Source organism: Eulemur rufifrons, chromosome 7, assembly GCF_041146395.1.
Source record: "Eulemur rufifrons isolate Redbay chromosome 7, OSU_ERuf_1, whole genome shotgun sequence".
NCBI classification, from domain to species: domain Eukaryota; kingdom Metazoa; phylum Chordata; class Mammalia; order Primates; family Lemuridae; genus Eulemur; species Eulemur rufifrons.
In genome coordinates this window covers 75615236-75638408 of record NC_090989.1, presented here as the reverse complement: position 1 = coordinate 75638408, position 23173 = coordinate 75615236, and the positions used below count along the sequence as shown (strand labels likewise).

Genomic DNA, 23173 nt, shown 5'->3' with positions numbered 1-23173 from the left:
GATTTTTAATGAAAAATATTTGCATAAAAAATAAGAATATTTTGAAAACAAAAAAAATTTAGTGAGAAAGGTGTTAATAGTAGCTGGATTCTATGCTTAATGTATTGTGATATTAATTATTTTGAATAAAGTTTATGAAGAAAATCCAGCCTCACACAGCTGTGTAGTTGAAAAAGGAAGGAAAAAAGGAAGTAATTGTGGATTTTTTTTCTTTGATATTATACCAAAACTTGACAGTTATTTTTAATTTTTTTTTTATTTCAGCATACTGCCAGAGTACAAATGTTTAGGTTACGTGTATTGCCTTTGCCCCACCCAAGTCAGAGCTTCAAGTGTGTCCAGCCCCCAGACAGTGTGTACCGCACCCATTAGGTGTAAACATACTCATCCCCTACTCCCACCTCCCACCTGCCCAACACCTGATGAATGTTATTACTATATATGCACGTAAGTCTTAACTTGACAGTTTTGACAGTTATCAAAACTCGATAGTTTCTTACAGGTTAGTTCCAATGTGGAATCTAAAATCATATTAATGAACTTTTTATACTCTGTTGTATTTAAATTAATGAGTCTAGTATTCACTTTGAATAGATCTTCTTCTATGATTTTGTAACATCATGCATTGGTTATTTAGAAAATATGGGTTCACTGAGTTATGCAGATCTTCTAAACATTGATATATTTCATTCTATAATATAAAAGAGTCATATTTATTAATATCACCACTAATTTAATCAAAAAGTATTTGAAGTATTAGAAAGATATCAAGCGCACAGTAGAAGTAAGATTTTCAAAATTCTAATTTTTACTTTAAAACTTGAATTTATTATTGGCAACAAATTCTGTTAGTTGTTTTCCTGGAAGTGATAGGCTCTCTTGGTTTATTTTTGAGAAAATGGTGAAACCCAAATTTTTAAAGAGCCATAGTTTATTATTAAATATGAACATTAAATAAAAATGATGTTTCCTGATAAAGAATGGTTAACAGCTTACAGTTTAAACAATCACACAAGTGCATTTCTTGGAGACAATCATTGTAGCTTGCTATTAAGCAGAAGTGCTTCATGGGTACTTCCCATTTCGTCACACAGAATATCAAAAAGGTGTGTACTCAAGGACTGAGATTTAATAAAATAATAATTTCCAATGCATTAAGGAGAGTCTTAAGTGAAACTAGTCCCCTATTCTGCTTTGCTATACATAGGATGTGGTGAAAAATACAGTGACTGTCACTACAGTTTGGTGCCACTGCCTTGATTCACCTTAAGACTCCACTAGTTTTTAACTCACTATTGTTTTTGCACCATTGGTGCAAATGCCAACACAGTGAAAAAGGCTCATTACATAGTATTATTATGAAAATAGTCTTGAACTTTTGGACTCCTGGAAAGGTCTAGGGAAGTCTTACGCATTTGTAGATCGCACATTAAGAGCCACAGATTAAATCCAGTCTTTTCATTTCACTGGAGTGGAGAGTGGGAATAGACCTGCCCAATGTGGCAGCATGAGTTAATGGCAGAGCTGGAACAAGAACCCAGTTGTTAGTGAATTTTTCTTTCTTTTTCATTAATTTCTTATTTCAGTTTCAGGAATTTCAATGCAAAGGTTTTTGAACTTCTTTCTCAGAGATGGTGATGACAACTATACATAGGTTGATTATCTCTTATCCTAAATGCTTGGGACCAGAAGTGTTTCAGATTTTAGATTTTTCCAGATTTTGGATTTTTCCGGATTTTGGAATATTTACATTATTCTTATTGGTTGTGCATCCCTAATCCAAAAGTCCAAAATCCAAAATCCAAAAGTCCAAATCCAAAAGGAGCTTTGAGTGTCATGTCTGTACTCAAAAATTTTTGGATTTTGGAGCATTTGAATTTCAGATTTTTGGATTAGGGCTATTCAACCTGTATAATTATAGAACCTTTTGGGAATAATTCCATTTTTTAGTATTAAACCTTTTACATGTTTTCCCTACTCTTCAGTCACCACTACTTTCTCTTCTGCTTTTCAATAGTAACCACTCACTCCTGCCTCTATAAACAGAACTTGCTTTATCCTTGCCAAGACTGAGAGGGGAAGTTAAAGAAACAGTTGACTGCTTGTTCATTTTCCGGATAAGATAGAATTCCAGCTTTGAGGGGAAAAAAGAATCAGTGAGTTTGGGTTGAAGGACCCACTTCTTTCTTCACCTAAATTAAATTACTTAAAAGTCACAGGAAAGAAAATTGCACACAAAACTATCATTTTTTATATCATTACAAGTCATCTTACCGGACAACGCCAGCCCCCACCCTTCAATTATTCTCTATTAAAGTTTCTCTCTCTTTTTCCTCTCCCTCCCTCCTCCTTCCTCTCCTTTCCTGTAGGAAGGAGGTTGCCCATAAAAGTTACTCTTAACTTTGATTTTAATTATAGTGGTATTTTATGTGATCTGTTTTCTTCCGTACAAACTAGTCCAGACTGTGAGACTATATTGAAGAATGCTGAGAAAATCGATAGAATTGGACCCAGATATTACATGTCCTTTTTAATATATCTCTTCTCTTTTAGAGTAGCTTTTTTTGGGAGCTAGGGATTACAAGTGATGCTGTGTGAACATATATATCTGGTAAACTGTGAAAGGAGGCTTGCAGACTCTCAAATGTATTGCTATCTCATTTTCAAATGAATTGGATATTCTTTTGTAAGATCTCATTTTTTCTTACTTGTCATCCAACATTTGATTGCCTTCCCATGGCTATGAGCTTTTTGAGTCAAACCTTGTTTATTATTTTTTTCTGATTTCTCCTTTCATATCTTTCTTGGCCCAAAGTGTTATTTGATTTGACTGTAGGTTACCCTTTGAATTAGCTCTTCCTAGGCCAATCCTACGCCTTTGGTGACTTACTTTTCTTTCCACAAAACTGATATTTCTTGCCTTTTCTGTTCCCTGCAAATCATTTAGTCTTCTTGTTCTTTCTTTCTTAGACTTCTAGTTATTCTTTTCTAGCCACTTATTAGGCTCATGAATTGCTTTGTAATAGCTAGTTGAAGTTTTCAAAATATGGGTTTTGTTTCTCCTTTTCTAAGCTTCCTGAGAATGGGGCTGTCTCATGCTTGGTGTATACTGGGGGTAGGGGGAGGTGGACCTCAGGAGGTGATGAGAGCAGTGGGGAATGGCTGTAAATACTGATGAAGCTCACCTCCTGCTCTGTCTCCTACCCCGTCCCTTTTTAATCTATCCAGCCAGTCTACATCTTTCAAGTGGGGAATTTCATCTGTTTGCATTCAAAATTATTGTTCATAGATGAACTATTGTTCACATTGTTTTCTGGTTGTTTTGCATATCATTTGTTTCTTCTCTTATTGTTTATCATTGTGGTTTAGTAGTTTTTTGTAGTGATAAGATTTGATTTTTTTCTTTTTCTTCTTTGTGTATTTGCTGTACCAGTAAGTTTTATATTTTTGTGTGTTTTCATGATATTTATTATCATCATTTTACTACCAGGAGTAGATCTCCTTTGAGCATTTCTTGTGAGTCTGGTCTAGTGGTGATGAATTCTCTTAGTTTTTGCTTATCTGGAATATACTTTATTTCTCCCTCATTTCTGAAGGCTGGATTTGCTGAGTATAGTATTCTTGGCTTGCCACCTTTTCCTTTGAGCACTTTGAATATATAATTTCATTCTTTTCTGGCCTAAAATATTTCTGTGGAAAATTTTCTGTTAATCTAATGAAGATTCCTTTGTATGTGACTTGACACTTTTCTCTTGTTGGTTTTAGAATTTTGTTTTTTACTTTGACAATTTGATTGTAATGTGCCTTGGGGAGGACTTTTTATGTTGAATCTATTTGAAGATTTTTGAGCTTCCTGGATCTGGTTGTCCATATCTCTCCCCAGACTTCAGAATTTTTCAGCTATTATTTCATTAAATAGGTTTTTCTTAATGCCATTTCCCTTCTCTTCACTTTCCAGAAGTTCCCTAATACAAATATTTGTTTGTTAATGGTGTCCCTTAAGCCTTGTAGGATTTTTTCACTCTTTTTCATTCTTTTTTTCTCTTTCTCTGTCATTTCAAATGACTTACCTTCAAGTACAGTGATTCTTTATTCTGCTTGATCAAGTGTGCTGCTGAAGTTCTCTATTGTATTTTTTCTTTAATTTATTGAATTCTTTACCTTCAAGATTTTTGTTTGGTTCTTTTTTTATTTCTGTTGAATTTCTTGTTTATATCATGAATAGGTTTTCTGATTTAGTTGAATTATCTCTTTGTATTTTCTTGTATCTCATTAAATTTCCTTAAGATCATTATTTTGAATTCCATTTCTGGCAATTCATTGATTTTCTTTCATTAGGGTCTGTCAGTATAGAGTTATGTTCCTTTGGTGGTGTTATATTTTCTTGCTTTTTCATTTTTCTTATATCCCTGAGTTGATGTCTGTGCATCTAGTGGAACAATCAACTCTTTCAACCTTTCTAGAGTGGATTTTGTATGAAAAAACCTTCACTTGCAGTTGGGTTTTAGTGTTGTGGTTGGGAAGGGTGTGGTGACTCTCTTTCTGGATAGGTACAGTGGTATAGTCTCTGTTCAGCTTCTTCAGCTTTGTTCAATATCAAAAATAACTGTGGGCACCTCAGTGGCCTAGGCTGTAGAAGTTTGTGGTAGTGTTTCTGGTGGTATAGGTTGTTAACATCCTCAGTGTCAAGGGCTTTGTGTGGGGGGGGGTCCCCTTATTCTCATTTTCCTCATCATGGGGAGACTTAGCTAAGAGGATGCCTCTTGGTGTTAGTTCTGACATGGGCTACAGATAGCTGTAGTAGTGCTGGGTTCCAGGTTCAGGTCCTCAGAGCAGCTGTGAGGCCAGCGTCCTAGGTCCAGGGTCTTGCTAATCTATAGTGGCACCTGGGTCTTGGGCTGCATGTTCACTCTATATCAGGTTTGGATGTAGGTTTCCCACACAGCCAGGATCTGTGGCTGAGAGGCACCCCTCTAGCAGCTCAGGTCCAGCTGATTCTGCCCCTGGGAAGTAGACACAGCACTAGTCCAAGTCTAGAGTGAAAGGAGTGCTCTGGAGGTGTTTGCCTAGGGAGCAGGATATGGCTGCAATTTGGGAAACAGCCAATTGGGCTCAGTGGCAACTTGGGCCCCGGGGGATGAGGCACTGTGTGGCAGTGATTCTGGACCCTAGGAGGGTAGGGCTCATCAGTAGCCTACACTCTGTGAGGCCAGGTGCAGCAGCAGCAGTATCCCAGAATGGCAAAGCACAGCTGTCATTTGGGCCATGGTAGGGCAGGGAACAGCACAGCGAATACTCTCCTCCCCAGGGAGAGGGGTGTCTCAGCAGCTCCGACACTAGGGGCTTAGACCAGCTCCAGGGAAGCAGGGTATTAGAATTGTCTGGTCTGTAGGGCAGAGTAGCTCAACTCAGCCCCTGCTCTGTTTTCCTAGGATGTAGGGTATCATATCTGCTCAGCCCTGGGATGCACAGCTGCTCAGTTCAGCCAGGGTACCAATTCCCAGGGGACAATATGTCACTTCAGCTTAGGCCTGGGGGGGGCAGGTATGACTGTTCTAGGTGGCCCAGGCACCATTTTCCTGGGATGTAGGGTGCCACTTCAGCTTAAGTTCTGGGGTGGTCAACTGCTCTGAGTGCCCATGGTACTGGTTTCCCAGAAGGCAGGGTACCGCTTCAGCTCCAGTCTGAAGGATGGGAATAGGAAGGTAGAGCGACTCCACCTCCACTTGGCCCCACAAGGAAGAGTGTAACAGCTGCTCACAGCTTGGCTTGGGGATGTTGGGCCACTGAGCTGGGGTGCTTCAGCTACTCACCCCTGAAGCAAGACAAACTCCAGCCATAGTTCCACTTCCAAGATGGTGTGATGCAGTAGCTGTGCAGGCCACAGGGGACAAGGCACACTACTGGCTTTTTCTTTGGGGGAGCACAGCTATGTGGACTTCTATGAGGACTGCAGCTGACCCCAGGGCTGAGATCTGTAGGTGTCCAAGGTGCAGATGGGGCTTGCTTGGATCCTCTTGCTCACCTTCTTGCTGTAGGGAGAAGTTCCTCCTGGTTGCCAGCTAATCCCAGCTGGGGGATTGGGTGAGTAAGATCTGGTGTTTCTTTCCATTCTCTCTGTGGTTATTCTGAGTTTCTCTGCTAATCAGGGTTTCTATTACTCCTCATTATACCTTCTGGTACTCTCTGTTAGTTATTTTCATTAAAATGTAGTTGTTTATTGTTGTTCTAGCTGTCTTTGTGAGGGGGATGTGCACTGGGGCTTACTGGCGACTTTGCCAACACCACTCTTAAAGTACTTATCTTTCAAAGTCCAGCGCTGGAGATTTTTAAGTTTCTTTCAATTCTCAGGATTACTAACGTCTCTTATTTAATTTCTAGATTATAAGTTTCATTGATAGAACCCTTATAAATATCACATTAAGAAGTTAAGCATTACCTTTAGGCCAAAGCAATTTACTTTTAAAAAATCTGATTAATTTCAACACAATCAGCTACGATGTCAGAGGATTTCATTGCTTCTGATAGATGCTGACAGGTGAGGAAATTAAAATCAGGGAGGGAAGCAATTAAATACTGGCAAACATTACTTTAATGAGACAACCAAATCATTCATAAGCTATGGAATATCTTACATTCTTGATGACTATCTTAGGGTAGCGGGAGAGAGCGCGCATTTAAAATTGTGTGTGTTATAGAGGGTGGTTGAGTCTAGGAGATTCCCTGGTTGTCATCTCATGCCTTTGGCCTAGTCTAACATTTCAGTTTCTTCTGGGAACAGATTTCTATGTTTAAAACATTGTTTAATTTAAACTTGATATAAGTAATCCTCTTTCTACCACCTCCACTGCCATGTGAAACTTATGAAAATGCATAAAATCTAGACAAAATAATCCTTGGACTTTGCACAGTGGTTTTAAGATAATAATTGTCAAGACCTATGAAAATAAAAACTTGATAATACATATATTTTATACAACTTCTAATAGAAATATTTGGGAATTATGGCACTAAGACCAGCACTCAGGTTCTCAATCTCCATTCCATGGTTCTTTTCAAAACAGTGTCCCCTACTCAGAAGGAACATCTGGGATGACAGGGCTAAAGAGTTATCAATTTACTGGCTTAGTGGAAGTTTTTATAGGATACTGTTATATTGCTCATTTGTACTATAACACTTACAAAATATCAAGTATTACGAGTTATCTTTATACTGGTCCAATGCTATTTAGTCAGAACTTTTGTTCTTAATATTAGGATCATCATCCTAGGGTTATGTTGCTTTGCATTTGTCTTGGGGTGCAGGGGTAGATTCAAAGGATACCAAGGTTTGTGACAAATCCATTGAAACAGGTCTTTCTGTTCTCTTAATTTCCCATGTTCTTCCATTCCCTTCTGCTTTTCTCTTACTCCCTGTCATTGCTTCTCTCTTTTTTTCTTGGCTTCATTTATTCTGTTCCTGTTCTTTTCCCAAAATACAGTAGAAATTATTAATATCTCATAGAAGTCTCCATTAGGTTTAATGAGTCTTGCTTTGCATATATTCTAATTAATAGTTTGAAGTTTTATAAGTTTGAAGTGGATTATACAGATTTCTTTATTTTTGGCTAAAATTGCTTCTGGGGGTGAGGACTTTTTTTTTTTTTTTTTTGCTGGGAGAGGATGGATGGTTGACAAAGGATGTAGATATGCCAGGGTCTGGGTCAGTGGTTGTAAAATATGCAAAGGCAGCCAAGGATAACTGGCTTCATTACCAAGAGGTTAGAGTGGGATCTGTCAGTTGTCCCAGATGTCTTTATGGGTTTATGGAGAACTCCACTACCTAGTGAAATACCCAGGAGCTACTGAGGACACATGACACTCAAACAATGTGAAGAGGGCTGGTGAATTTAGCTAGAAGAAGGCTTCAGCTTTTCTGTTACTTAAAATGAGGCTTATTGATGAAGGATTCTTCACAAAAGCTCACTGGTGCAGACTTCTGTTGTTTATGTGGCTTGTGTTTCAGCACTTTGCCCAAGGATGTTGCATCTCTGAAACTTCACTGGGGAGATCTGAAAAAGTGTTCATAGCAACCCTGCACTGAACGCTCCTTTTACCTCAGCTTAGTAACATGTTACCTTCTGATTAGACCACAGATGTGAAGTCTCCTCTTTCTCCTTTCACTCTCTAGTGAAGCAGAGCTCAGAACTATAATGCATGTGCTTTAGTGCTTTAACTATTGAATTTTCTGTGTTATGGACTGTTTTCCCTTTTCTGAAGTTGTAAAGTTACTCTCTACAAATAGCATGTTCTCAGTTGGGAAGCTGCATCATGTAGTAGAAGAGTGTTTACTGGTTTTGGTATCAGGATACAATGTTAAATTTTTATTTGCTCCATGTTAACCATGTGATCTCTGAGGTTTGGTTTCCGTATTTCTAAAATTGGGGTAATAAGCTCTTAATGGAGTTATTAATGACGATCATTGAATGATGATGATTATGGTCATGTAATTTTTCCAAACTTTAAAGTATAATGTTAAAAGGTGATTAATGTTTTGAGTTTAGTGGCAGATGACGAGGTTCTTGCAGGGCATCTTATTAACCATGCTGTTTTCTTAATCTGATTTGAGTTCTTTATGAAAATGGAACATTTTAAGAAAACTTCCCAAAAGTCATACTTCTCAATAAAGCTGTCCATTTTATAATATTAAAACAAATTCCCTTTGTTCTGGCAGTCAGATTGGAAGCTCCATGTCTCTGAACCTAGAGCACGAACTTTAAAATGATGCTTTAGGTCTTTCACCTAAAGCAGTATGTCTTTTGCTTTTTGGGGGTTGAGGGGACATTTGATATTTTTTTATCTTGAGCACAGGTCTTTTGAAATAAAAATTCTTTGTGTTGTTTGTTGTTAGGTGAGATCATGTGGGATTGACTATAGATGAATACTGTGGTGTTTTAGAACTATGAAGCATAAGTCAAAGAAATACCCCATCCAGAGATATTCTCTAGCATTTCATGCTTATAAAGTTACCCTTTAATCAGGTAAACATGGACTTATGGGAAGAAATACCATTATACGTATCTATAGATATGGGATAATGGAGGCAAATGTTCTAAAAAAGTTGAATTTAGGACAGCTTTGGCTATGAAGTATATGTTATAATCTTCATTTACATATGAGGAAATTGACACTCAGTTTAAATAATTGCCTAAGGCCATTGGTAAGAGGAAGACAAGTCTGACAGGTTCTAAATCCCATGTGCTTTTCCCACTTCCTCATATCAAACAAATAGCTGGTTTTACTTTGTTATTCTCTCCCCACCAAGTCATGTGAATCAAGTCAATGAGCTGTTGTTTTTCCCAACTTAATAACCTGGGAGAAACTAAGGTAGAAAGGAAAGATTACTGGGTCAGCAGACAGAGCCAGCCCCTGGTTCCAAACTAGTGCTCCGCCATGTACTGTACTGTGTAGTCTTGGGCAAGTTACTTACTTTTCCTGAACTTCAGTTTCGACACCTTTAAAATAAGGACAATAATAACCATTTTACATGGTGTTTGTGAAATTAGTCATAAGAGATGTGTTAGTTTTCTTCTCATCCTTCCTGTCCCTCTGTGAGCTTCTGTTTGTTCATCTAGGAAGTGAGTAGAATAATCCCTTCTTGCTTCTTCATTGGGCTGTGCGGTGAAATGAATATGCAAGTGTTTTGCAAAACAAGAATCCACTATATATAGGAATAAAATAAGTTATAATTATTAATGAATAAACATAGGCTTCGTGCCTGGGAGTAACTTTTACCTATTACATTTGCAGATACTAGCGTTGCAGTTGGCTGAACCGTGTGTCCACTGACCATTCCAAGAGCCAGCTGTCTGAGGTAAGAGAGGATCAGCGTCTTCATGTTTAGGGAATGCTAATAGGCATCTGAGCCAATACTGTGTAAGGTTGATTTTATCTCCAATAGAAGAAATTCAAGAGTACTTCATGAACAACAAAACCTAAAAAATGGCCGAGACAATGAGCTTTCCTCCTTTTTTTAAATTTTGTCTTCTTGATTTAATTTTCACTTTCAATTCCTCGCCATTAAGGTTCAATATCAAAAGCACAAAAATCTGGGCTACACCAAAGATTCAAATTTAATGACTATCTCAGTGTCCATGAAATGCTATATACTAGAATGTTCTTACCCATTGTTTTATTGTATTCCCAGCTAGTGCGTGACAGGAGGGCTTTTCACCTAGTTCCCCGGCCCTTGATTGAGTGCAGTTTTCACTACACTATGCTGCCAGAGTTACCTGGCTCTGAAGGGGCCAAACATTACTAGTTGGGTCAGTCACTGTCTCTTAGCTGCCGAACAAATCATCTCAAAAAGATATAACCAAGGCTGCAATAAAAAAATCCTAAGGACATAGAAAATTAGTTAGAATCATTGAAACCCTGGGCCCACAGTATCTGTGTGCCATTTTACTTGCAGATGAATGTGAAGGAGATCAGCCTTTGGCAGAAGAATACATTCATCTTAAGTTTGTCTAGAAAGCAGGACAATGAAAAAAAAACTTTAAAGAAAGCATCGTAGTTGTAAAATTTTCAAAATGTGATTTTTTTTTTTACCTGCAGTGAATTTGCTGATATCTGCACCTCCTAGGGAGCTCTGCTGTGTTCTATGTAATCTTTTATAAATCTGAACCAAAGAGAGGGGAAGTAGGGAATATGGTGTTCCTAACTGTTGGTCTTGTGGAATAGTAACTTTGTAGAAGATTTGATAACACTATTTAAAGTGCTGTAAACATTTGTTCTGCTGCTATTTTGTTAATTCCTTTGGTATATTACATTGATGATCTTGAACTGCAAACATGACTTGAGTTGCACAGACCTTTGAAAAAAATGAAGTTGGTTGGTATTGCCCCATATTTGTAGGACTTAGATGATTTAGAAATTGAGTGGAAATTATGGTGTTAGGTTAACATGATTTTCAAAGCTAATATTTATTATATACAAAAAATAAGAACAGATTATGTGCATACAAGGTCAGTTTTGTATGGACTATGAAACTCTAATAATTAAATCAGGCATAGAGTTATTTAGATTTTCTTTTCATTCCTACAAAAGAAAGCATTGTTTTTTTTAAAAAAAGAAAAAGCTAGCAAAAAATACAGGAAAAGTGTCTGCCCCTCTTTTTTCTTTCTCTAGTCCAAAAGTGCCCATGCAAAAACTTCTTTCTAATATATTATTTTTATGGATAAATATATCAGAAAATAATGTACTGTAGATATCTACATCATAGTTTTTGGTAGCTCTGGGAGGCAGAGATCTAACTTGTTCATTTAGAAACTGCAGTTATCATACTCACCTTCCCCCAGATGTCAGTTGTTAAATATTAATAGAATAAGCTTTGAAAAGTAGTTAACTGTGCCCTCCTTCCCCACGGAAACCCATCTCGAAACTACAACCAGGAGTTCTAAGCAAGCCTTGAAAGTTTACAAAAAAATTACTCTTGAGAAAAATGAATTCTCTCTCTCTCTTCCCCCACCCTCCCTTCCCCTCTCCCCTCCTACTCTCCCCATCCCTCTCTCTTTCTCCCCACAACCCCTCCTCTGTATTTTGGAGGTGGGGGCTAGTGGGAGGGAAGGATAGAAACTTCTCCAATAACCTTTGGAAGGTGGAGAAGTAAATATTCTGGGGGCATGCTGTAGAAATTTAAAATAATCTTGTGGTAATAACTGGTATCAGTGGCAGTAATGAAGAAAGAATAACAGTTTAAATAAATAATTAGACTTGACAGTAGATGTGTCAACAGGTACCCACTTAATGAGTGTAATCATTGTTTTTCTCTGCTTTTAATGTTGATCTACCGACTGCGGTGTGTTCCTTGTCCCATTTCCAAACCAAATCTATTTAAAGCTGCACTTCATGGGATCTGAAACAGTATACCCTGTTTACTATTTAGAGCTGATACCTAATGTTCTTTAATAGGCAAGATCTGTACTTGAACAAGAACAGGCTTCTGGCCTCCTGTAGACCGTTGATTATCCCTGTTTTCCACAGGGTGATTCATTAGCAAGGATGAATAATACCCAATTAATTCTCATGGACTTGTCTGTATTGCCAGAGTGAATTGTTTATTATAATTTGGTGGAAATAGTCCTTGTCTGCCTTAAATAAAATTAATCAGTTACTGTTTTTTGAAATGGAGTTAGAGGCAGCAGTTATAAGTGAAATTATTTCAATTACCTGGGTAGAATCTCATTGTTTTGGGGAGTGAAGCAATGTGTTGTATGGTATGTGAGCCAAAAGCCAGGAGAATCTAATTCTAATCCTAGTGCTGATGCCAACAGGCTGTGTCACCTTGGGCAAGTCACCTTCCTCTGTGAGGTCTGTTTGAGCATCTGACAACAAACAAAGTTGCACTGATTGATCGTGGGATTACTTTTAGTTAAATGTTCTATTACCTATGATTTTATTTCCTGGCCAGTCCCTCTCCTTCCTGCTTCCATACTTCCAAAATCATAGGAAATCCTATGACTCTACTACAGAGCCAATGTGTGAACAGAGTTATTCTTCTGCTCTGCTTTGGCTTCTTTTATATACCAGAAGAGAAGTTAGTAATTTGGATTATATGTACTATATAACTGGGCATTTACACATTGGTCGTCTCTTACCCCCAGCAACTTGCAATTTCTGATCAGAAAAGGAAAAAATAAATCCATCTTCCCCCATGTTACTCTATGCTATGACACTGTTCCATGACCTGGGCCTTATTTTTAGAGAATTTGGTAAACTTACTCCCTATTAAAACTACTGGGAAGAGATAGATTCTCCTTCTGTTATTTTACTTTTCCAGAGTGAATCACTGGACTTGTAAAGAGAGGTCAAAATGTCAAACCCAGAGGGGACTGTAAGAATCAAAATAACCAAATTCTCTTATTTCAGAGATGGAGCTTTTGGGATCAGGGAGGGAATCTGGTTTGTGTAGGGGGTTGGTGACTGATCCTAGACTAGAATTCTTTCTTCTAACTCCATAGTTGTACCTTTGTTTAAGCAGAGAAATCTTTTTGTATAAACTGTCTTTTCCCAGTATTTTTTAAAAGGCCATTGTCTTTCAGGCAAAACAATTTCAGCGTCAGTGCAGGGATGTGAGATGTCTTTAATGCATACATAGACTCCAGGCGTCTTCATTAATTCCATGTGGTACATGAAGCAGTGGCACAGAGGGTTCTGGCTGGCTGCTGCATGTTATGTTTGTTAGGACACTGGATTCCTTGCAGTCATTCCTGGAAGAGGTTATTTCACTCTGACATCATCACTCTTTCCTCCACCCGCCTCCTGCCCTTTTCTGATTCAGTGAATTATAGGAAGCTGAGGATGAGTTCCTAGCTGTCTGTTTACTGCATATAGTTTGGGAACATTAATAAAGAGAAGACAGATGTGGGATTCATAAGCAAGAGACAGTAACACAGTGAAATCTAGTTCGAGGACTGCAGCTCCCAATTGCTGGGCTACTCAAGATTAATAGCAGTGTCTTTCATTCTTTCAGACCCCTCTCTCTGCCTTGTGGGACTGGGCTGGGACTGAGAAACAGCTGGTGTAATCTTTGCCAAAGCCAAACTCATGTTTACATGGGACTTCATGTGCAGAGAAGAGGATAGTAATTATCTATCAAATAGAAGATAACTAGAGACCATGGGATCTAAACACTTACCTTGAACTTCATAGTACAGAGCTTTAGAGAGTGGAAATCATTTTACTGGGTCTGAGGTTCAAATCCTGCTAATTTATTAATTTGCTGTGACTTTAGTGAATGCATGATCTTCCTCTGAGCCACAATTTCTCCATCTGTGAGGTGGGAGGAGGAAGGTGGAATAGATGATGTCAAAGGTTGTCCCAACTCTGATTTTCATGAGTCTCAGATTTGCTCCAGGTCCCATAGCAAGTTTGCAGCCAAGCCAGGTGTTGAATTCAGAGCCCCTTTATGCGGTGTGGGTGGTCATCATTGTAACTTCCACTACCCATGCTTTCTAAACAGTATGTTTGTATCTATCTGTCAACCTTGATTGATTAAATAACCTTGTTCTTTTTCATTAGACAGGTCCCTTTCTATCAAATGACTTGCCTAAGGTAGTTTATCTGAATGTGTATGTGTGCAAGTGTGCACATGTGAACATGTGTTCGGGGTAGGGGTGAGGATTATGAAATTTTGGAAACTCAGATGAATCGATGAAATAGCTGGAAATACACATCTATAAAGAATGCTATCTAAAATTTCAGGAGGTTTGTAGATGCACTGAAGGTCATGCATGAGTTAAGCAAAAGATGGTGTTCTGTGTGGGAAGTATGAGATGATATTTGGGTGACGTATTTTTCCTTTTGCTGTTGAATTTTCCCATAGTTCCTACTGTTCCTCTCTGAGTGTTAGACTCATTTATCAGCATGACTCTGGATATTTAGATGGTCTCAAACCATTGAGTGATATTTTATTATTGAAACTCTTATTCTGCTTGCTTTATTCATTTATTTATTCATTTATTCGTTCACTTAAATGTACTTTTAACTCAGAATCTGCTAAATGCTAGACTTTTGAATACATTGTTTTATTTAATCTTATAAAATAGAAAATTATTTTTTCCCATATTTTGTATGAGGAAACAGCTCAGAGAGGTTGAGTAATTTGCCCAGAGTTGTACAGCTAATAAATATAAGTCTGAATTTAAACCCAGATCTGCTCTAAAATGTCTGAATACTTCCAGATATAACAGTGAAAATGAATAGGGACAAGGAAAGAAGTTCATAGACCATAGGGATCCCTGATAGGAAATGGTAAATGGGCCCCAGAGGAGTATAGAGAATATGTGCTATGGGAGTTCAGGGAAGGACAAGATCACACATCCTGAATCACTTATATGATAATTCATTAATTACATGCTTATCTGGGTCCTTAAGGGAGAATAAAAATGTTGGACAAGTATATAAAATATACAAGTATATAAAATGCATTAAAAACAAGTTTTTTCTCGTTTTTTAAAACTTCTATCAGGTTAGTGGTCTCAACATCTTTATTTTATGAGTGGGATGAGAAGGAGACCCCGGGTCATAGGGCCCTGATCATACTGAGTTATTGACTGAATTGGAATTTCAATGCTTTGGGGAATCTGTTTGCTTTTTTTTTTTTTTTTCCCCTCGGTTATATTGAGCGTGGGACTTTTGACAGAGATAACTTCTGACCATGCACAGATCAGCACAAATGCAGATGTGAGCAGCTAGAACTTGGATCCTGCCAAGCTGTAATGACTGCCACATGTGTGAAGCTAAAACTACTTAGTGCTCGGCGACCCACTAACTGGAGGACTGAAAGCCAGTGTCAGAGATAGAGGAGGCCTCAGAGTTTGTCAGGAGCGACACCTCCACCTTACAGATGGGGAAATGGAGGCTCATAGAAGGGACATGGCTTAATAAAATTCAGGCAGCAGGTTAATGGCTCCCTGGGAATAATGGCAAAATAAGAACTAGGCTTTATACCAGCACTCTACAGTAATAGCTACTTATATTTTTTTGTCTTCCATTGGCTTATACTCACACTGATAGGCTTGACAGGCAGATATACCTGGATTTGAAGCTCCAGATTATTGGCCGCGTGGCCTTGGATATTTGAGTCTCAGGTTTCTTGTCTGTGAAATGAAAATCATAGTCCTCCTCACAGGACTATTGTGAGGATAAACGAAAATACCATTGTGTTCATACGATTAATAATCCTCATCACAACCCCATGAGACAGGCACTTGCCTTGTTTTTATAGATTCTGTTCCCTCATTTCATCTTGATACTTTCTAGGTCTTTGCTGCTCAAAGTCTGGTCTGAGGACCAGCAGCAGCAGCATCACATGGGAGCTTGTTAGAAATGCAAATCTCAGGCCATACTCTAAACCTTCTGAGTCGGAATCTTTATTTTAACAAGATCCCCAGGTAGTTCATTAGCGTTTGAAAAACATTCTTTTAGGCTCTAGACCAGTTTCAAGGCGATTGGCCGTGGACTGCTGACAGTGAGTGGCTCCCTGCCAGCATTCTTGGGGCTTGCTATACCATGCCTGGATAGCGGGAGGGGGCCCGTGAAGTCCCTCCCTGGGAATACTGGAAGATCGGGTTGAAGGGATCCAGCAGGCTTTATCTTTTCAACACCCTCCGTTTCCTCAGAAGTACTATTCACACGGGGTCAAACTGGGATTGGATGCTAAGTCTTTCTGATCCCAAAGTCCATGTTCTTTTCATTAAACCACGGTGTCTCAGTCAAGAGGAATGCTGGGTTGTGTGTGTGATAACTCTGCATTCCCCATAGTGTGAATATTTCCACACTGGCTGTTTTACTCTATTACTCAATTCCTAGAGGGGGAGAATAAAAAAATGTAAAACGCGTGAGTTGAAAGCCAGGATCCCGCAGCTTAATCAGTTATTTTCGTTTCTTAATGAGGGTGACTATTGTGAAATAAGTAATTATTAATTACTCAAAACTAATGAAATATTTTAGTTTCCTTGCTAAAAAAGCATATGGAAGCTAAAAGAAAGCATATGGGTGTTTTTCGGGAAGCATATTGGTGAATGGACAAATTATGGTGGTGCCAATATGCCTTTGCTGTCTGGCTGGGGCCATTGCTACGTGTGCTGGCATCCGAGTCCTCGTGGGATAAGAGGGTTTTTTAAATTCCCGTCTGGTATCTGTGTTGGGGTGCCTCTGCAGTCACACAGCTCCGTCTCATAATTCTTCCTGCCATACTTTCACTCGGACAGTGCTGGTTGAGTGTCTCCTCAGTCTAGAACCTCTGCTGTAAGTAGCTGTGTGGCTCTTCCTTTCCAGGTATCTCAGCCTCTGCCGCAGACTGGGCCTGCCCGGCTGATAGCAGGTCTTTACACTCTAACAGTTTACCACTCGGGTAACAGCGGTACCCGGAAAGGCGCAGAACTGGGACCCGCATGCTCCATCAGGGACTCTGTGTGAGGCCCTTGGCCAGCCTTTGAATCTCTGCAGTGCACATTTCTTGCTTGTGAAATTGGAATAATTCCAGTGTTCCTTTAGCTCACAGGCATGACTGTTTATCCAATTTGTAATCCATGGCCTTTGCTCCTCCTTGCCTTTCTTTTATCTTTCTTCCCCTTTGCTATACGTTCAGTCAGTCTGGTAAAAAGCTTGATGGCCTTGGAGGTGGTTGAAATGATTTTGGCTTCTCTGGGGACTGCGCACGTCTAGGCTTATAATGATCAGAGGCAACATGGTCTGTTTTACAAGATAATTGGCTGAGTGTCAGAAAACGCAAGGTCCAGACCAACCTGACTTAGTAAGCATTTACTTAGCACCTACAAGCAAGGTAGCATGCTAAGAAATTGAAGGAAGGAGCTGGCTGGTCTGTGGAGGCGAGTTTGATCTAGGGCCAGTCAAGACTCACTGTGATGTGTGAGCTCAGTAATTGTATTTTGGGAGAGACAGAATTTGGAGAACTCTTTCTTCCTGGAGGTTTCTTTCAGAGCCAGCTATTGGAGTTGGTTTTGAAAGCTGATTGACTGGACTTTGATATTATAGGGATTTGAAGAATAAATTTCTGGTAGGCAAGAATCAGCTGGAAGCCAGACCCCAAATTATCAGGCATGTCTGAAGAACTGAGCATGGGTCACAGGAATATGTAGTTGAGAGAAATCACTTCTTTTCTGATGAACCTCAGACTCTTCATCTGCAAAATGTGAGCTTTGGGCAAAATGGTTCTCAAGAAGCCTCAAGAAGTTGGAATTCTACAAAGTCTCTTATCCTGCAGCCAGATGAGCCACTTAAACTCTGGTAGTTGCATAGTGGCCATGGAGCAAGGCCTTGCCCAGGTGTCCTGCCTTTGCTTCAGTGGTCTTCCTGCTGCCCACATGGCATTACAATGGCAGGTGTGGGGGGATCGTTACTGTTCTAGCCTTTAATGTATGAAATGGGGAATGTTAAAATGATCTAAGGCATGAAACAAATAAGAAATTTAACCATCCAGATACCGACGACCCTTCTCCTGCAGAGGGCCAGCTTTTGTGAAAGGCACCCCCTTTCATTTTGCATGTGTGGACTTGCTTTCCTGCCTGAAAGAATGGCACATATCACTCCTCCTACCAAAGTCTTCCCTGTCCACCCCTTGGCTGTGGAATCCAGTCTCAGCGTTGGACGGTTTTTATTATTAAACCTTATATAATGTAACTTTTCATGCTTCCTCTCCTCTCCTGTTTCCCCTTCCTCTCACACATACTATAAGGGCTCTGAATCGAAGGATTACTTTCTGTTTCTCTCAATTCCCTGTAGCTCCTGGCACAGTGCCCTAGACATAGTGCTCAGTAAAGAAGCACATGGCTGTGTTCGTCAACAGTTTTTCCCTCTGCTTAGGACTTGTTTCTGAGATGGATATGAGACTCATAGGCTTAAAGAATGTCAGAACTGGAAAGGAACTTAAAAACAATCTGTCTAGTCCAGGCTGCATCCCAGAGAAGAAATGATGTACTCTAACTTACCTGCCTAGTTTGTGGCAGGTCTGAGAATGCCGCCCACATCTGATCAGGCACTAGAGCGAATGGTTGGCACCTGAGTCCCTGCTTAGCTTTCAATAGCCTTAGCTGGAGTCCTTCTTTCTATGAAGACGATTAGGAATAAAAGTGGTACAGGTGGCACTGTTGCTGTATTAAACAGATGGAAAGAAGCAGACATTCATTGGTGTCTAACGTGTGACAGGCCCTTTGACAGGTGTGTTTTCACATAGTTTAGCTGGGTCAGTCATTGAAAGCTAGAATTCCCATCCCTACATGAGGGATACAGGTTGTTTGTAACAGAACATTTAGCAAAAGCCCTTTCCTCTAAGCTCTGAAAGGCAATCGATAGTGGATAGATGCTTCCTTCCTGGAACTTGGGTCCAGGGCTCTGTAGAGTGGCATGCATGACTATTCTAAGGGGCACAAATTTTGTGATTAAAATTGGGGTGGAGGGCCTGTGGCCACCTGAGTATACCAGAGGACTGAACTCTCCTACTCTCTTCCCCACACATACATATTTGACTCTTTGGAGAGCTGGGACTTGGGTGCCTCATTCTTTAGTGTTTGTAGTATTACCTTTTACTAGCTCCTGTTATATCTTATTCCCTCCTCTCCCCTAGCTAGCCCTGACCCTGATGAGTATCTTTTCCTCCTCCTAGTTCATTTTTCTTCTATTTCTTTTGCTTCTCCCCCTTTCTCTTTCTCCTGAGTTCACCCTGGGTGGCCTAAGGTCTTGAAAGCTCTCTGATGGCAGAGTTCTCTGTACTGGACTGTGAAAACGCTGGCAGGGAAGACGATACACAAATCTGTTAAATACACAGTAAAAATAGCTTATGATCTATGGGACTCGGTATTAAGCAAGATGATATTAACGAGGTTTGAGTGCCGTTCTGAAATGTGGCAGCTGCACACGCATATTGGCTGCTTTCCTCCCTACCTCTGGCAGCTTGCGAGCGGTGTTGCCATGACACTCCTTGGGCTCTGTTTAGATCAGCTATTTTCTGAAGGAGTCCCTGACCTTCCCCACAATAGAAACTGGTGATGTGGTCATGTCAGTGCCCCTTCAGGAGCTGTGTGACTGGTGAGCCCCCAGTTGTCACTTGGAAACTGTTGGGAACTGTAGGTCAGACACAGACACTGAACATTTAAGAGCAAGAAGGGCTTTTAACTACCTTCTCCTCTACTCTTGTTTGATGTGTGAGGACACTGAGGCCCATTGTCTGGCAGCGACTTGTTCCAGGTCACAGAGTGAAGTACAGACGAGGCTGGGACAGCAACTCAGGACTTCTGTTTCCCAGCTTCGTGTCGTTCCCACTGTGCCACACTGACCGCTGCCTGGGTGCCCTCTGCAGCCTGTGGGAGGCTGTGAGTGAACAGACCTGGGGAGAGTGTTGTCCTTAGGAGTGGGCAGAGAAGGAGAAGAAAGGGAGAGTGGCTCGGTGTGGAGGAAAGCATGAGAAAATGAGGGGAGGAAGATGCTCAGAGGAAATAGCCGAGGTGCCACTCAGCAGTGGCCATCCTCAGAGACGCTTCTGGGTAGAGCTTTCTCATCAGACTCCACAGATTGGTTCATTGAGAAGTGAGTGTTTAAAGGGGCAGGGAAGAAATAATGCCATGTTCTCTGAACCCTTTCCTGACCTCACGCAAGACCTCACCTAAATCCTTCCTAAGAGCAATTCTTTGTTAGTACCATACTGTTTTTGTAATTTATTATATAATGTCAAGTATTTTTCCAGTAGTTCATATGTGAAATGCTGTCTCCACCACAAGATTACAGGGTCCTTGGGGACAGAAATTGTGACTTAAATGGACCTTCCTTCTTTCCTATTTGTTTCCCTCCTTGCCTTTTGATTAGGCACCTGACAGAGACCTAAACATATGGGACGAACATCTAGTAAATTTTTGTTGAGTTGAACTTAGTTGAATTCTGATGACCTCTTACATTTTTTTTTTATTAATTACTGGTGAAAGTTGGCAAATGGTGATTTTGTGGAACAGTGTTCTTACCAATTTAGATTCTGTTAAAAATTCTTGTACATTTTAATTTTTATAAAACTCAATGTGCCGTCTATTATTATCTTCATTTTACAATGAAGAAACAGAAGTCAAGTAACTTCTCAAATTTACCTCAAGGAAAAAGTGATGGAGATTTGATTTGCATCTAAATCTTCTGTCTCCAAGTATTTTAATGTTACTTCTTCTCTTGCCCAGTATTTATCAGAGTGGACTTTCTCCATTGACAGTGGTTTAGCCTTCTATCGAGGAGTTTCCAACCTTTTCGTGTTGTAACCTACTCCTTAATATTTTTGGAAAAGAAATTATGAGGCCTCAGGTTCAAATAGTAGTATGCTTTGGGCAACCCTTTTACTGAATTTTTTTTTTTCGGTAAGCCAATGGGAAAATACTGTGTTTCTGTCTTCTTTAATTTTCTAAATTTGAAATAAGCTTTGTAATAGTTTGTAAGACTTCTTTGACTTTTAACAAATTTGAGTACATGTAGAATATTGGGGGAAAAGGTTCTCTTCTCTAAATGAATTGCCCAATTTAGCTAAGAACAAAACTAGACTACTTTTTTTGGTTACAAAAGAACACAGGAATTTTTGAATGTTATCACTAAAACCCAGATTTTGTTTGATACTATGTTTTGTTTCCTCAGTATCTGTTATATTCATTAGATGATATCCATTATGCTTTCCTCACTTTTATAGGATTTAGATGAGTTTGATTGATAACATTCTGCATCCTTTCTGAAAAACCACAAATATGGAGCAGTCTTCTTTTTTTATGTATGTACTCAGAAAGAATACTATTGCCTAACTTAGCTACAGAGACAAAGCTGACTTGTAGTGAGTATATTATCTTGTTATATATAGCTTTTATGTTTCCTTTTTGTTTCCTTTCCAGGTGTTCAAAGAGGAGGATGAGTTGAATAATAATGGTATAATGTTTAGAAAGTTGAATACATAAGACAAATATGTGTGTGGTTCTATTTCTATATTTTGTATGTATATGTGTCTGTGATGAGCTTATAGTTTTTAATAACATTTTCTATATTTTGAAAGTACACAGTAACTTTGGAATTACCAAAGAAAAACTGAAATCAAAACTTGGGTGTTTGGAAGGAGGGATGGATATTTTATCTTTTGGGTTTTTTTTTTCCCCTTATGGTTGCAGATAAAGTTAAAAGTTAGAAAATTGAATTATGTTGTGTTAGATGGAAACCAAACACTATTTTTATACTTTCTTTCATAAGAACGTTTGCCTTGGGAATATAAGCACTCTTGAAAACTTTCTAAATTTCTTCAGCCCCCATTGATACCCATACTTTGCTTAATTCAATTGAATCAGTTTGCTATGAACATTGTCCCTGGGCATGTTAATTACTGTGATTGATGCACCAAAAAAAAAAAAAAAAAAAAAAAAAAAGAAAGAAAGAAAAAGAAAGCATTGCTTTCCATCTTTCTTGCTTCAAATGTTTCTGCTTTGCTTCAGAATTTTGTTTGTATGTATCTCTTTCCACAAGTAGATTGGGAGCACCCTGAAGACATTATAGGTATTTTATATGTTTGTGACAAGGATTTTGTGAACTCAGGTGTAGTAACTTAATACAACCCTTTAACAATGTTTTGCTGGGAGTTCACAGGTTTATTCAGAATTTCTTTAGAAATCATCCCATTACTCTTGAAATCTCTCTGCTTCATAGACTTTCTGTGAAATGAAGAAAGTCCATCTGCCTACTTGTCATAGAAATGGGTAGTTTAGGAGTGAAATAGCCTGTTTACATACTGTTCCAAACTGTCACTGTAGGAAAAGGTTTCTTATATTATAAAATGTTACAGAGCTAGAAAAATATACACATGTAATATATAGAGTGTGTGTGTGTGTGTGTGTATATATATATATATATATATATATATGATCTGTTCCTTGTCACAATATTTAACCCAAAGTGCTATTTACAGTAATGAATCAAAATGTCAGTCTTAAAAATATGAAGTGTCAAAGTGTTCCCACGTTGTGGAAAAGTTTGATGTGACAGTTTGTTAATCATATGACTATTATATCAAACGTGTCTCACAATGTTTTTTGCTCAGCTCTCTCTCCTGTAGGCTCCTCACACTTTTTTAGTGAATTTCTAGTTTAATTTACTAACCCAAGGAGTACATCAGGTTACGTGTCTCCCACACCTCACACAAAAGCTGCTGTGTTTTTCTGTACTTAAAACTGAATGGATTTCACATTATTTTAGAGTGGTTTGATTTTGTGCCTGACACATTTATGTATAGTAGCTAAAAAAAAATTTCTCTACTGTAATTTTGCTGTTTTCACTGCAGAACCCTTACATGAAACTTTAACTTATAGAATGGATGTTTGTGTTTCTCCAAGCTGAGTTTCCCAAGGTATCATTTAGACAGCTCGTGTCCACTCTTTGACCTTGCGCACATTTTAAAATTTTGCTTGGCACATTGATTATGTTAACTTCTTCATCCTACAAAAAGGGCAGAATCTTAGAACATAAATATTATATATTTGGGAAAAGGCAACATGGTTCTTTTAGGAGAATTTATGACTATGCTACCTGCGAGTTTTATGTTTGTGGATCACACTTAATCTCTGTGCCTCAGTTTCCTCTGAAGAATCGTTTGAGAGTGAAATTAGGTCAGTGA

General features: G+C 39.0%; 1 protein-coding gene across 1 annotated transcript in view; it reads left to right on the top strand.

Annotated features, from left to right (window-relative positions):
* Positions 1–23173, top strand: part of LPP (LIM domain containing preferred translocation partner in lipoma) — a 645020-nt gene that overhangs the window by 141954 nt on the left and 479893 nt on the right. The window contains exon 4 of the mRNA XM_069472792.1: positions 9790–9853. The gene's annotated coding sequence lies outside the window, so the exon portion shown is untranslated. The remainder of the gene's footprint in view (positions 1–9789; positions 9854–23173) is intronic.